Below are 14789 nucleotides of genomic sequence, written 5' to 3'. Positions count from 1 at the left end.
TGTACTAAAAAGCATCAGTAAAAGATGTGTTTTCAGCAATAGTATGTGTTTGCTACTACAGCATTGGAATTTCAGCAGCCTGATCTTAGGAAGCATTGCTAGGTTATGTGATAGGTTACGTGAACCCACTGAACGATAATAAATTATCTAACGTACTTTAAAGCTTATCGTTTAATTATTTAATTATGATTTAATTGTGATTTTTCTGAAAATCATATAATTCGGGTAGATATGTCGAAAAGACCAGCCGGTTTCGTTTCAGCTGTGCACAGGGAAAAGTAAAAATTTAACTGGTGATGCTGGACAGTCGTCATATACGGTATATCACAACCCAGTGGAAAGCACAGGGAAGTTTTGAAAATGAAAGTTGAAGAATCTGGCTAATTTCGGTGACAAGCGTGAGTATGTGGTGCAGAATTGATTATGTTGTGTCTATGATCTGTTATATTTTGGGAAATACTTTTTAACAGTTATTCATAAATAATTAACAACACCATCATGTGCTCGAACAAGCATAAAACAATGAATGACGTTTTTTTAGAGAGAACAATTCGCCTAGTGACTACCATCGTACAGTCCAGTTGAGTAGCCTTCATTCGAATATTTTTAATATGCAATATATGTTGAGTGCATACGCTTCGTCAATGTTACGTATTTATAGGCTTATTATTGCATTTCTTCTGCTAGATTATGATCAGAAATATTGTATCAGTAGTATAGGAATTACACGCGACAACGAAGACTTAGCACTAAGCGTGTGACGTCATAACTCTTGGTAGCAGGCTTCTATATCAAGATGGCTATGATCTGGTGCATTCCTTGACTGACAAATATGTCTTAATTACAGTGTGTTCTTGTACTGTGTGTACAGTTACGGCTGTTTAATGAACGAATTGTGGATATTGCCTCTAAGAGACAAGGACAATGATTCTGTACTGCACCCGTAACTATTATCTGTGCATTTTTTAGCGATAGATTTACACCCTAGTGCTGAATCGGTCGACCTCGGCAATCCTTTTTTTTTTTTTTTTTTGCTATGGGCTTTACGTCGCACCGACACAGACAGGTCTTATGGCGACGATGGGATAGGGAAGGCCTAGGAGTTGGAAGGAAGCGGCCGTGGCCTTAATTAAGGTACAGCCCCAGCATTTGCCTGGTGTGAAAATGGGAAACTACGGAAAACCATCTTCAGGGCTGCCGATAGTGGGATTCGAACCTACTATCTCCCGGATGCAAGCTCACCGCCGCGCGCCTCTACGCGCACGGCCAACTCGCCCGGTCGGCAATCTTCGAGATTCGTACTGGCAACCTTCGAAACACAAACTATGAATCGCTTATGCATCACTGTGCGACATCTGGCGTACACTTTACGTACTAGTACTGTTGTTATTTACACTGCAAAGCCGAACTATAGAATTCACTCTAGGAATAAGATTCGCATCGAGAAATAATATATAATGTTATATAATATGTGTGTGACACAGTTGTTGGCTTAAGAAAACATAGGTTTAGAAATTTCATATCGATCGATCATATTATCGATTCAATTCAGATTTCATTTCCATTCAGTTGGCAGTGCTAACGGAACCGAAAGAGATCCCTCCTTACTCCTCAAACCCGTACACAAATCTATCGCTAAAAAGTGCGCAGATAATAGGTCTGCCGGTGAACAAGAGAGGTGCTCAGTTCGACAGGATTACTGACTGAATAAATACAAGTGGCAGGATTTGACATGAGGTTCGGAAAATAAGAAAATTTAATGTTCAGAAAATCATATAACATTTTATTCAAATAAAATAAAACTTTTGCCATCCTGATATCTATGATTATGGGAATGATCGCTACGTTAAGTTAATTTACTGCTGAATGCGACATAATAATAATAATAATAATAATAATAATAATAATAATAATAATAATAATAATAATGATAATAATAATAATAATTCTAACAAATTGGGTGGTACACGTGACTCTTTTGTTCTATAATTCTAATAGAAGTGTTTTCAATCTTTTTTTACATATTTCGTTAGTTAATATTAATTTAATAATTTGAAATGTATTTACCCTTGAAAAATGAGGTTGGTGTATCAAATTCCTCGAACAATCTGGAAAACACATTAAATGTTAATGAATTGTATAAGATAAAATATTCAAAATTAACATTTTTACTTCTTTTATCAAAACATTAGTGAAATTAAGTTCATCAAATTTTTATTAACATTTAACTGTGACTTGAATCTGCTTTTATTTTTTATGTAAAGTTAATTCGAGACGTCGTGTATATCTGTTCATAATCTTTCCAACTTATCTCCTCGTGAGAACTAACATCTAACTTTAACATTTTTTTGTCGGTATAGCTCTGATACATCCTGTATTTCATGAATGAAGAGCATCCCTGACGTTTTTGTCGATATAGCTCTGATATACCCTGTATTTCATGAATGAAGAGCATCCCTGACGTTTTTGTCGATATAGCTCTGATATACCCTGTATTTCATGAATGAAGAGCATCCCTGACGTTTTTGTCGATATAGCTCTGATACATCCTGTATTTCATGCACGAAGAGCATCCCTGACTTTTTTGTCGGTATAGCTCTGATATACCCTGTATTCCATGCATGAAGAGCATCCCTGACTTTTTTGTCGGTATAGCTCTGATATACCCTGTATTTCATGCATGAAGAGCATCCCTGACTTTTTTGTCGGTATAGCTCTGATACACCCTGTATTTCATGCATGAAGAGCATCCCTGACTTTTTTGTCGGTATAGCTCTGATACATCCTGTATTTCATGCATGAAGAGCATCCCTGACTTTTTTGTCGGTATAGCTCTGATACATCCTGTATTTCATGCACGAAGAGCATCCCTGACTTTTTGTCGGTATAGCTCTGATACACCCTGTATTTCATGCATGAAGAGCATCCCTGACTTTTTTGTCGGTATAGCTCTGATACACCCTGTATTTCATGCATGAAGAGCATCCCTGACTTTTTTGTCGGTATAGCTCTGATATACCCTGTATTTCATGCATGAAGAGCATCCCTGACTTTTTTGTCGGTATAGCTCTGATACACCCTGTATTTCATTAATGAAGAGCATCCCTGACGTTTTTGTCGGTATAGCTCTGATACATCCTGTATTTCATTAATGAAGAGCATCCCTGACGTTTTTGTCGGTATAGCTCTGATACACCCTGTATTTCATGCATGAAGAGCATCCCTGACTTTTTTGTCGGTATAGCTCTGATATACCCTGTATTTCATGCATGAAGAGCATCCCTGACTTTTTTGTCGATATAGCTCTGATACACCCTGTATTTCATTAATGAAGAGCATCCCTGACGTTTTTGTCGGTATAGCTCTGATACATCCTGTATTTCATTAATGAAGAGCATCCCTGACTTTTTTGTCGGTATAGCTCTGATACATCCTGTATTCCATGCACGAAGAGCATCCCTGACTTTTTGTCAGTATAGCTCTGATACACCTGTATTTCATGCATGAAGAGCATCCCTGACGTTTTTGTCGATATAGCTCTGATACATCCTGTATTTCATGCACGAAGAGCATCCCTGACTTTTTTGTCGGTATAGCTCTGATATACCCTGTATTTCATGCATGAAGAGCATCCCTGACTTTTTTGTCGGTATAGCTCTGATATACCCTGTATTTCATGCATGAAGAGCATCCCTGACTTTTTTGTCGGTATAGCTCTGATACACCCTGTATTTCATGCATGAAGAGCATCCCTGACTTTTTTGTCGGTATAGCTCTGATACATCCTGTATTTCATGCACGAAGAGCATCCCTGACTTTTTGTCGGTATAGCTCTGATACACCCTGTATTTCATGCATGAAGAGCATCCCTGACTTTTTTGTCGGTATAGCTCTGATACACCCTGTATTTCATGCATGAAGAGCATCCCTGACTTTTTTGTCGATATAGCTCTGATACACCCTGTATTTCATTAATGAAGAGCATCCCTGACGTTTTTGTCGGTATAGCTCTGATACATCCTGTATTTCATTAATGAAGAGCATCCCTGACTTTTTTGTCGGTATAGCTCTGATACATCCTGTATTTCATGCACGAAGAGCATCCCTGACTTTTTGTCGGTATAGCTCTGATACACCCTGTATTTCATGCATGAAGAGCATCCCTGACTTTTTTGTCGGTATAGCTCTGATACACCCTGTATTTCATGAATGAAGAGCATCCCTGACGTTTTTGTCGGTATAGCTCTGATACACCCTGTATTTCATGCATGAAGAGCATCCCTGACTTTTTTGTCGGTATAGCTCTGATACACCCTGTATTTCATTAATGAAGAGCATCCCTGACGTTTTTGTCGGTATAGCTCTGATACACCCTGTATTTCATGCATGAAGAGCATCCCTGACTTTTTTGTCGGTATAGCTCTGATACAACCTGTATTTCATGCATGAAGAGCATCCCTGACGTTTTTGTCGGTATAGCTCTGATACACCCTGTATTTCATGCATGAAGAGCATCCCTGACTTTTTGTCGGTATAGCTCTGATACACCCTGTATTTCATGCATGAAGAGCATCCCTGACTTTTTGTCGGTATAGCTCTGATACAACCTGTATTTCATGCATGAAGAGCATCCCTGACTTTTTGTCGGTATAGCTCTGATACACACTGTATTTCATGAATTATATTTTTGCTCTTGTTTCGAGATGGATAGTGATTAAGAATTTGATTTAGAAGGTAGTGGATCCGAGATTGATGATGCAGATAGTGGAAATGAAATACATCCGCGGATGACGAAAGTGATTTTGACACTTTTGACATTTTTTATCGAGCACCAGGGTGTGGCGGGAAAGATTTGAACGGAAAACTCTTAGTACAGTCACTGAACATTTTAAAATATTTATTGCTGAAAGCATTTCGCTAAATTTTCATTTATTTTTAACCGAACGATTTTGGACGTACGGTTAGGGTCGTGCAGCTGTGAGCTTGCATTCGGGAGATAGTGGGTTCAAACCCCACAGTCGGCAGCCCTAAATATGGTTTTCCGTGCTTTCCCATTTTCACACGAGGTAAATGCCGGGGCTGTACCGTAATGAAAGCCACGACAGCTTCTTTCCCACTCCTAGTCCATTCCTATCCCATCGTAGCCATAAAACCTATGTATGTTGGTACGTCGTAAAGAAAGTTGTAAAAAAACCTGTAACGAACGCAGTTATTAGCAATTTTAATTTCTTTTGGAGAAATATAATTCTCCATAACCTTCGTTTCTAACAAATATTCAATTTCAAAATTTAAGAAATTGGAAATTTTGAACCAAAATTTTTAAAATGTTAATTTATGAGGTTAATCCAGGGCGCAGAGTTGGTGTGGCATTCCTCTCAGCCTCGCAAGGACAATTAGGGGAGATGTCTGACATGAGAAAGAGATAGGAAATGTTATTTGTCTTTATGCTATGTTGTAATTGCCTTCTTTCCGTACTCATGACACTTTACCGTACTGTAATTCCGCACGGTTTTATTAAGAATCGTTTCTGATTGGTTGAACTCCGCTTCACACCAATGTAAACACGGATATTCAGAGTGACTATGAATCAGATAACACCTAAATGAACCTTGTTCAATTGTTTCTCCGTCTGATTGAAGCACTGTGGTTCCCTTAGCTATCTACAGCAAAAATGGCTTCCCTACTTTCCCAACTCAAGTAATCTGTCACCATCACCATTTCCGACAGATGAATATCACATATATTACGAGTACAATATGATATATCATACATTTCTTATTACCTTCATTAATCCAGGACAGGATGACCTTGTTTACGACTCTGGTAGCTTAGTGGATTGTTCACTGCTTCAAATGACATTACTGTTGATGTTTTATTACCGCATAACTCCACGCACACACCTCTTATGTCTTTCTTAGCAACATAACAAAAACATGCCACTGGATGAGTCAAACATGGATGATTTTCGTGACGTCGTCAAAATTATTTTCAATTAAAAATTGAATTTAAAATAATTAAATTTACCATAGTGTGAAATAAGGTATTATATGGAGCTGCAAAGGAATGTGATCCTTTACATTACGAATGAGACTAACGTAAAAGATCACATTCTGTCACAGTTGCATAAATAACTATTACATAATCTAAACTTTCATACTTTTCTGCAATCTATTTTAAGGGGACCCGAAATTGAAATTTAGGGACACAAAATCAATTTTCGTATTTTAAATCTAAAATTGACTTTGGAATCCCAGCTTCAGAATGGTACATACATACATCACTTTTCTATGATAAGTGGAAGTATTTTTGTTAATATTTAAAATAGCTCATGCATGAACAGTAGTCAGCTGTTAGCTATCATGGCCGACGGAATTAAAAAAACCTCGTACACTTCTGTAATTAAATCGGTGGTTTGATAAATGGGAAAAGGTGCAACCATCCATACTGTCTATCTCTTGCTGTGATGGAAATAATAAAGCCAGATTTCTGAGGCTTAGCACACCCTGATCTACTGAAAATAAAATCTGCAAAGACGGACACAAAACCCAAACGAGAGTTTAAACGTTGTCATCTGGTATCGGATTCCCAAGACATTGTTTGTGGTAACTATACCCTCCTCTTCGGAGTGTTTGATGCAGTGGCAACATTCATTGGAGGAAATGTAACAAGAAGTAAAGTTTTAACAAAGTTGGGATTGCGTATCGGGTGTCGAACTGTTGAAACCATATTACGATCCGACAAGGAATGACTCCGAAATGCTGACCGAAACTTCCAGAGTTTAACCAAGGAGGCCAGGCAACAACAGAGCTACCAAGAGAAAAATACTCGAACGGTCTGATGTGGGGGAAGGATGACCCAAGTTATGGGAGAGGCTTATTTTGACATTCTTAACTTTGAAGGCTATTTTTCCGATGTTTGCTTTTTTTATTACTTAATGTACCTTGTCTCAGTTTCTACTACATGAAGGAGGAGCTTAAAGCTTTCACAGTTTGTTTATTCAAGCGTTTTACATGTACTAAAGGTCTCTAATTGTTTGATTTCAAATGTCTAGTGACCTTATTGAAAATTATGTTCTGTAAACTTTGTATTTTTTGACACATTACAAAAAAATATACATTTATTAAACCTGAGGCACATTTTTAATTATGTACACTTCAGTAACTAGTCAAGGTACATCTAAACACACATACATTTCATACGTCTGTCATGTATAGTTCTTGAGAAAAGGTACATCAAAGATTGATCATTTAGTATTGTAAGTACAGGGCATTCCGGATCCCCTTAACATTTTCGAAATTTTTAAAGGACTCAAATCCGACTTGACATAGAATGCCCCATATGCAAAAGAAAAGCAAAGTTTTTACTCATAAAAAACCGAGCGAAGAATGGATAATGTATTATAATATGAACAAGTGATAGAATATCCTAGATAGATAGATAGATAGATAAAGCCTTTATTTACTGTGGCGAAGTTAGGGCTCTTGGCCCTTTCTTACACTTACTCACCCAATCACGGATGACAAGCGACAGGGGAGAGAATATCGTTATTCATTATCATTACATTACTAATACATGCAGTTACAGTACTTGTTAGTAAATATAGTTCACACTCTGCCAGAAAATGGAAAGGTCTGCAACAGCATTGCGTGGCTTGACGACCCTGGCTGGGACTTCCAGAACGTACTGTTCGATCATTTCCTTGTAATTAGCGATGATGAAAGTCACGCTCCTTGTAGGTTCCAAGACCGGAAGTCCATCTTGGGGTGACTTGCACGATCTAGCGAGCTTTATATGGTCCCATTGCATTCGATGTGTGGGAGCGAAGGCTATGCACGTCTTGGTCTCTGTGGGTTTTATTGGCAGTTACAGTACCTGGTCACATTAATACAGTCACTGATATTCAGTTCCTGTCCGGCTCCTTGGCCGAATGGTCAGCGTGGTGGCCTTCAGTTCAGAGGGTCCCGGGGTCGATTCCCAGCCGCGTCGTGGATTTTAAACACGTCTGATGAATTGCTCTGGCATGGAGACTGAGTGTTTCTGACCATCTTAAGGCACGTCTTCATTTACATACAACACATCACACTACAAACCATCATAGTAAAGCACAATAGTGAATCCATCATTTCACATAAGGTTGGATCAGGATCCGGCCGTAAAGCTGGGTTAAATACATACACCAGGTAATTGGGAAAAGGAGAGGAAGGAGATAATTGAGATTAAGTTCCTGAATTGGTTTGCTATCCGTGTTAAGTTCAGTGGACCGGACGAGTTAGCCGTGCGGTTAGGGGCGCGCAGCTATGAGCTCGCATCCGGGAGATAGTGGGTTCGAATCCCACTGTCGGCAGCCCTGAAGATGGTGTTCCGTGGTTTCCCATTTTCACACCAGGCAAATGCTGGGGCTGTACCTTAATTAAGGCCACGGCCGCTTCCCTCCCATTCCTAGGCCTTTCCTGTCCCATCGTCGCCATAAGACCTATCTGTGTCGGTGCGACTTTAAGCAAAATAGCAAAAAAATTCAGTTGAACATATTTTCTTGCGTGATAGCTTTCAAAATATCTCCATTTTCACGATGTTCTTCATCTGACATACACAGGCCTGAGATAAAATTATTACAACCCACTATTCATGCACTAACAATTACCTGAATCATTCTATCAAGTAGTCATAGTTATCACGGTGTATGAAAAAGAAATAAAATCCTTCACTGAGCAATTAACCTGTAGATACAATCATTAAAACATCAAGTGAGAAATACCACTACAATAGCCAAGTGCTGTAGGTAGTCAGAACGTTTGGGCTACTTTTATTTTATTTTATTTTATTTTATTTTATTTTATTTTATTTTATTTTATTTTATTTTATTTTATGTCATTCCATTTTTTTTAATTTTTTGATTTTACTTTCCTCTGGTCCAGCAGAATAGAGAGTGGATCTGCATTTCCTATCTGCTAATTTTTACCGTTTGTTCTCCTCAGACTACCACCTGCACCTGAACATAATTCTGTTGAAGTTATTCTGTCCTTGATGTGAAGTCGAGCAACAATCAGGTCATAATGTGGGCATGCACATGTTCTAACTGTATCGTAACAGATGAGCAATATGGTATAGTATTATGCTCTGTAATGTCTAAATGGCCAATGCAGCTCCGTGCACTACCAAGCGGGACTGACAATGAGCGCGCAACACTACAGTGGCTCTTTTACCATGAAAGGTGTGTCTGTATGGGAGCATGTAATTTGCGTCTCATGTTGTGTCTTCGTCGGCTGTTAAAGATTTTGAGGGGAAAATTTTGAGGTACGTAAGTTGTGTACCGAGTCTTGTTTAACAAGCTAACTTGGATATCAACTATTCTTAATTTACACTTTTGTTGCGTCATACCAGCCACACAGGAGATTATTCCCAACACTATAATGCATATTGTAACGAAGATATTATGGAGAGCAGAGGTGAAAGAAGGTGCGGGCATGAATGGGTGGATATACCAAAATCGAAATGTTGAATTAAAACTTTAAAATTGGCAGTTTTATTTATTTTCTTAACCTTTCCCCTTTTTTCTTTTCAAATCTTAATACTTTGACAAATAATTAACAACTGTTACAAAAGTTAGCTCGTAAGCTTGAAAAACACTTTTAGAGAGGTCTACAATAATCGGATAACAATTTTACAGGTTGAGCTTGAAGCTCCCAATGTTCCTTGAGCGCTACTGTTCCATTCAATCAACAGTTAAAGAGACGGATCTCCCAGTTTTTACACCAAAAGTAAGAGCATTTTTGCTCTATCAATTAACAGGAATCTATTTCGGAACATTCACACTTTCCAGGCCTATCAAAGGCACAACTTACATTTAACAAAAACAGTATTCACCGTCTTAACTGCTCAACAGCCTGATACCTATAAAATGAACTAAATGGAGTTAAACAGGGGTAAGAAGTACCCATTCTACCTGGCCTTTGGCAAAAACAAAAGGTTAAATTATTGGCCCAAAAACCAAACTGGTAAGGAGGTGAACTCTTACACTCCTAGAAATTTACATTAAATGCATAAAACCCTATTTGGGCTTATGACCCGACGTTACAGAGGCTAAGCCTATACTGCAGAGGGGACTAGATGGAGAAAAATATAGAAAAAGATAGAAAAGGTTACAAAATCATTGTCACCTCAAAATCAAGTTGAGAGGGAATACGAGAGGGTACCTCACTCTCTATTCCCTCATTTCAGTTAAGTTCTTTCGGCTTGTTTGAAATTTAGGTTTAGAGTTTGAAATTCACATTTTAGAAAATGAAGTTACATTACTAAAGATTTGAAACATTCCCCTCGAGTTAGCTTTGAAAGACTATAAAATTTTAAACTGGATCTGTCATTACCTTGAGCTGGTGGACCTCCCGAAGATGGACGAGGCGCCTCCGCCTCCGGACACACACTAGATATAGATATAGACTGGAGTGATTACAAAGACAACCTGGTCCGAAAATTGCCAGCTTTTATACCCGAGGGGAAAGTTCCAGAAAAGTCTGGGCTAAGGCCCGACACGCCCCAATACCCATTGGATAATGAAATGAATACCAGAAAGTTTTGATTGGCCGAAAGGTAAAAGTACAAAATTTTTCATTGGCCAACATCTTAAGTTGGCGGTAAGAGATAGAAGTGTTTTAAACTTTGGCACACCGAAAACAAAATGTAAACAATTCATTTTAGGAAACCTTAACATACAAAATTACTCTAGAATTTTAACAGTTCATCTTCACACCAGAGGGCACAACATAAGTTTATAGTAGCGACATCTGTTGAGAAATGTTCAAACTTCTTGTATTAGTTGTTGCAAGCTTCATATATCAGATGACATTCTCCAAGGCGCCTAATTGAAATGAGCGGGGCGGGTGTGCTCCGGTGCACATATTATTAATATTATTATTTACTTATCGAGCCTCTGTGACTCACACGGCAGCGCGCCAGCTTCTCACCGGTGGGTTCCGTGGTTCACATTCCGGTCACTCAATGTGAGATTTGTGCTGGAAAAAGCGGAGGCGGGACAGGTTTTTCTCCGGGTACTCCGATTTTCCCTGTCATCTTTCAGTCCAGCAACTCTCTCCACTATCATTTTATTTCATCCGTCAGTCATTAGTCATTTTCCCAGAGGAGTACGACTGGCTTCGGCAGCCGGCACAGTTCCTATCCTCGCCGCTGGATGGGGCTTCATTCATTCCATTCCTGACCCGATCAAATGACTGGAAACAGGCTGTGGATTTTCATTTTAATTATTTACATATCGATATTTATGCCAGTTCTAATTCTGTAAATGGGAAGGAAAATCGCTTTTATTTCACATTCAGTTTATATATGTCCAGTGTGCCCATGAAATATTATTCTTCAGTACAACAGTATATAACATAAATGGATAATTCATGAGCTTGGACACCCCTTAATTCTAAGAGAAACATGGGATGCAGCTTACATGACTTTTTATCTGGGGATGCAACTTACGGTCTCCAGTCTGCATAGCTTAAGTTTTCACTGCTTTTGTTGAAGAACTCTAACGGGTTGTTTTATCAGTTACCATCATGTTTCCATCTCTCTCCACAAGGAAAGTGCCATTATTTTCCAACCAAACCGTTGTATGTTTTGTCGAAAATCTTCAACCCTTCGTTGGTCGCTCTCGTATAATGTAACGCGTGAAGATTTTGCCACACCTCCCGTTTCCTAATACGGGGCCGGGGATGAGGTGAGATGAAATTTTATAGCATGCTACCATTGATGCTTTCACGGCCCGTACTTATAGACATGATATAGGCTTTTGGGCTTAAGCCGTGTCAAGAAAATAAGGTGAAATTCTTTACATTTCGCAGAGAACTTTGCTCTGCGTCTTCAGAAGAAAATCTTGACTGTTCACGAGAAAGGTTTCTCAAACAATGAGGTTTGAATTTAGACGTTTTAATAGAAGTGGAAGTGGTACGTTCATTCGTCACCAGATGGCTCACCGGACGCGGTACAGCGCTAGCGTTCGAAGCGGAAGCTGATGGAACCATCAGATTCAGTCTGAGAGGGAGACACATAACATAACAGGTGTACAGACATTCGAACGTTCCTCATCGCCAGATGTTTCATTCCAGGCTTGTGTCAATGTCATACTTCCATATGTGCGTACACCTGTTATGTTATGTGTCTCCCTCTCAGACTGAGTCTGATGGTTCCGTCAGCTTCCGCTTCGAACGCAGGCGTTGTACCGCATCTGGTGAGCCATCTGGTGACGAATGAACATACCAGTTCCACTTCTATTATAACGTCTAAATTCAAACCTTATTGTTGAGAAGCCTTTCTGGTGAACAGTCGAGATTTTCTTTTGAAGACGCGGAGCAAGGTTCTCTGCGAAACGTAAAGAATCTCACCTTATTTTCTAGACACGGCATAAGCCCAAAAGCCTATATCATGTATTGCATTTGTTTACGGCCGGATGTCCTTCCTGGCGCCAACCTCTGTTAAGAAGCTGATGAAGATGAAGTGATAGTGAATGAAACTGGATAAAGAGGTGGAAGCAATCGGCTGGCCTATGTATATGAACTGTCCCGGTACTTGCCTGGAAGTGAAAATGGGAAACCACGGAAAACCATTCTCATGCGTCGCCACTCCGCTCGGTATGGGTCTGTTCATCTCTACCCAGATATAAAGGGGCCCCACTGACATCAGGACTCATGACCCAGGCTTGTCTATGACGGTAGCTACTATGGCAGTCATAGCAAATAGCTGCCGGTAACGTACTCTGTCCTAGATCAGTCAAAGCTCTCTATGGTATAAACAGAACATTACAACCTTCAAATGAGGAGTGTCTGTTCAAAAGGTGTTGTTTCCACTTCAATTTTTTTAAGTATTTCGTCCACATGCATTGAAGTAGTTGAATACTATCGAATGCCATGAGCAATTCAGCCCAGAGTACCATATTCGATCACGGGTATGTTCCATGTGCCTTGTATTATACGTCTCCTTGCGTTTTTCCACAACTTTCTTAGGGTGGAAATAGCGCCTTTTGAACACACATTCCTCAATCGTAAGTTCTTCCTTGCAGTTCTTGTTGTACGCACTATTAAAAACAATATGTTCTTTCACATTTAAATATAGTAGAATTCCGGAGAATCTCTGATAATAAATATCCTAACTGAATACATTATTGTCGTCTCATATAATTACGAATGTGTGAAAATAATAGATAATTTGCATAATATTGTGGAAAGAGAGGAGACAAGGGGAGAAATAATGTATTAAAAACCGAAATTATGTTGAACATACATCAGTAAACTATTTTATTGAGCGTCATTCACAAGGAAATGTTTGACATTTAATAATGTTTTTATTAATAAGAAATCAGTCATAAATAATTGGCCTTAAGTAATCAGTAATCACAAATAAACAAGCTTTTACTTTTGTATTCACAGTCAGGCAAAAGAAAATATAGCTAAGTATAGATTACTAACTAGACCTTGTAAAAATGAATCAATAAAACAAATACGAAACAAACTTTTCCCTTGCATGTGTTGTGACTTTACTCATTTTGTTTCGTTTTGACCGTAGACTTCTTTGAATATTTGGTTCAATATTGATTTAAACGCAGCCGTCACAACACGCGATCTTCGTGTTCCACAGTACACTGCGTTGTGTGGGTTGCGAGAGGAATGTCTAACAAACCAACCGAGTCGTCTCAGAACTCACGAGTTTCAAAACTCACGAGTATCAAAATCCACGAATTCCAAGAAAAGGATTAGTAGGCCTACATACTGTACGTATTTGGTTGTCTTCCGCTCAGTGCGCGGTTAAAGCTCGATCCATTGCGGAGCGTTTTACCGCGATTTGACCGTATTTACTTTTTTTACAATTTGTTTGACGTAACACCGACGCAGATAGAATTTATGGCGACGATGGGATAGGAAAGGAGCGGGAAGGAAGCGTCAGTGACCTTGATTAAGGTAGAGCACCAGTATTTTCCTTGTGTTGTGGCCCAGTGAAACTCAATTCGAAAAGTGTCTTCTGGTGGTACATGCTTTCGGTAGTTAACCAATTGAAGCCTTTCTTCCCCAAGTTAAACCATGTAACCTGCTTAGCAGATGGCCTTCACAGGGTTAGTGAATCCATGAATACGTCATTGCGAATCAGATCATCTGTGGCCTGGTGAAAATTCTGCTGAAAGCCCTGAGTCGTACAGTTCAATACAATGGAACCACGCGCCTGCCCCTTCCAAAATTCCTGGGGAACGTAGATTGTGTGTGCTCCTTTCTTATGTGAGAAGTATGACAAAATTAACGAGTTTGTGCATTCTCTGTATCCAACAGACGCATTTGCAATTTTCAAAACATTTCCAAGATACATGATTGGCAGATAGAAATATTTTGCGTCAACAATAGAATATCTTCACTTCCGAAAGGGAACAGTTAGTTCATTTTGCCAAAGAAAAGCTTGAGGCTAGTCTTCAGAAGAATCCGCATGTTGCCACGTCTGCAGAGCGAATACGAAGTTTGTCCCACTAGATTCCATGGACATGGAAAGAAGTTTTAGTATTTACAGAGACGTTTTATCTCAAAATAGAAACTAACTGTTAAGAATTTATAGATACTTAATGTTTTGTGGTAGAACAGCTTCTTTACCGGGCGAGTTGGCCGTACGGTTAGGGTCGCGTAGCTGTGAGCTTGCATCCGGGAGATAGTGGGTTCCAACCCCACTGTCGGCAGCCCTGAAGATGGTTTTCCGTGGTTTCCCCTTTTTCACACCAGGCAAATGCTGTGGCTGTACCTTAATTAAGGCCACGG

At 39.3% G+C, this 14789-nt stretch overlaps 1 protein-coding gene across 1 annotated transcript in view; it reads left to right on the top strand.

Annotated features, from left to right (window-relative positions):
* PMCA (plasma membrane calcium-transporting ATPase 3) overlaps window positions 1–14789 on the top strand; it is a 1641549-nt gene that overhangs the window by 395381 nt on the left and 1231379 nt on the right. The window lies entirely within an intron of this gene.

This window comes from Anabrus simplex, chromosome 2 (assembly GCF_040414725.1).
Source record: "Anabrus simplex isolate iqAnaSimp1 chromosome 2, ASM4041472v1, whole genome shotgun sequence".
Taxonomy (NCBI): domain Eukaryota; kingdom Metazoa; phylum Arthropoda; class Insecta; order Orthoptera; family Tettigoniidae; genus Anabrus; species Anabrus simplex.
The sequence above is the reverse complement of the archived record's forward strand: the minus strand, read 5'-3'. Positions and strand labels throughout refer to the sequence as shown.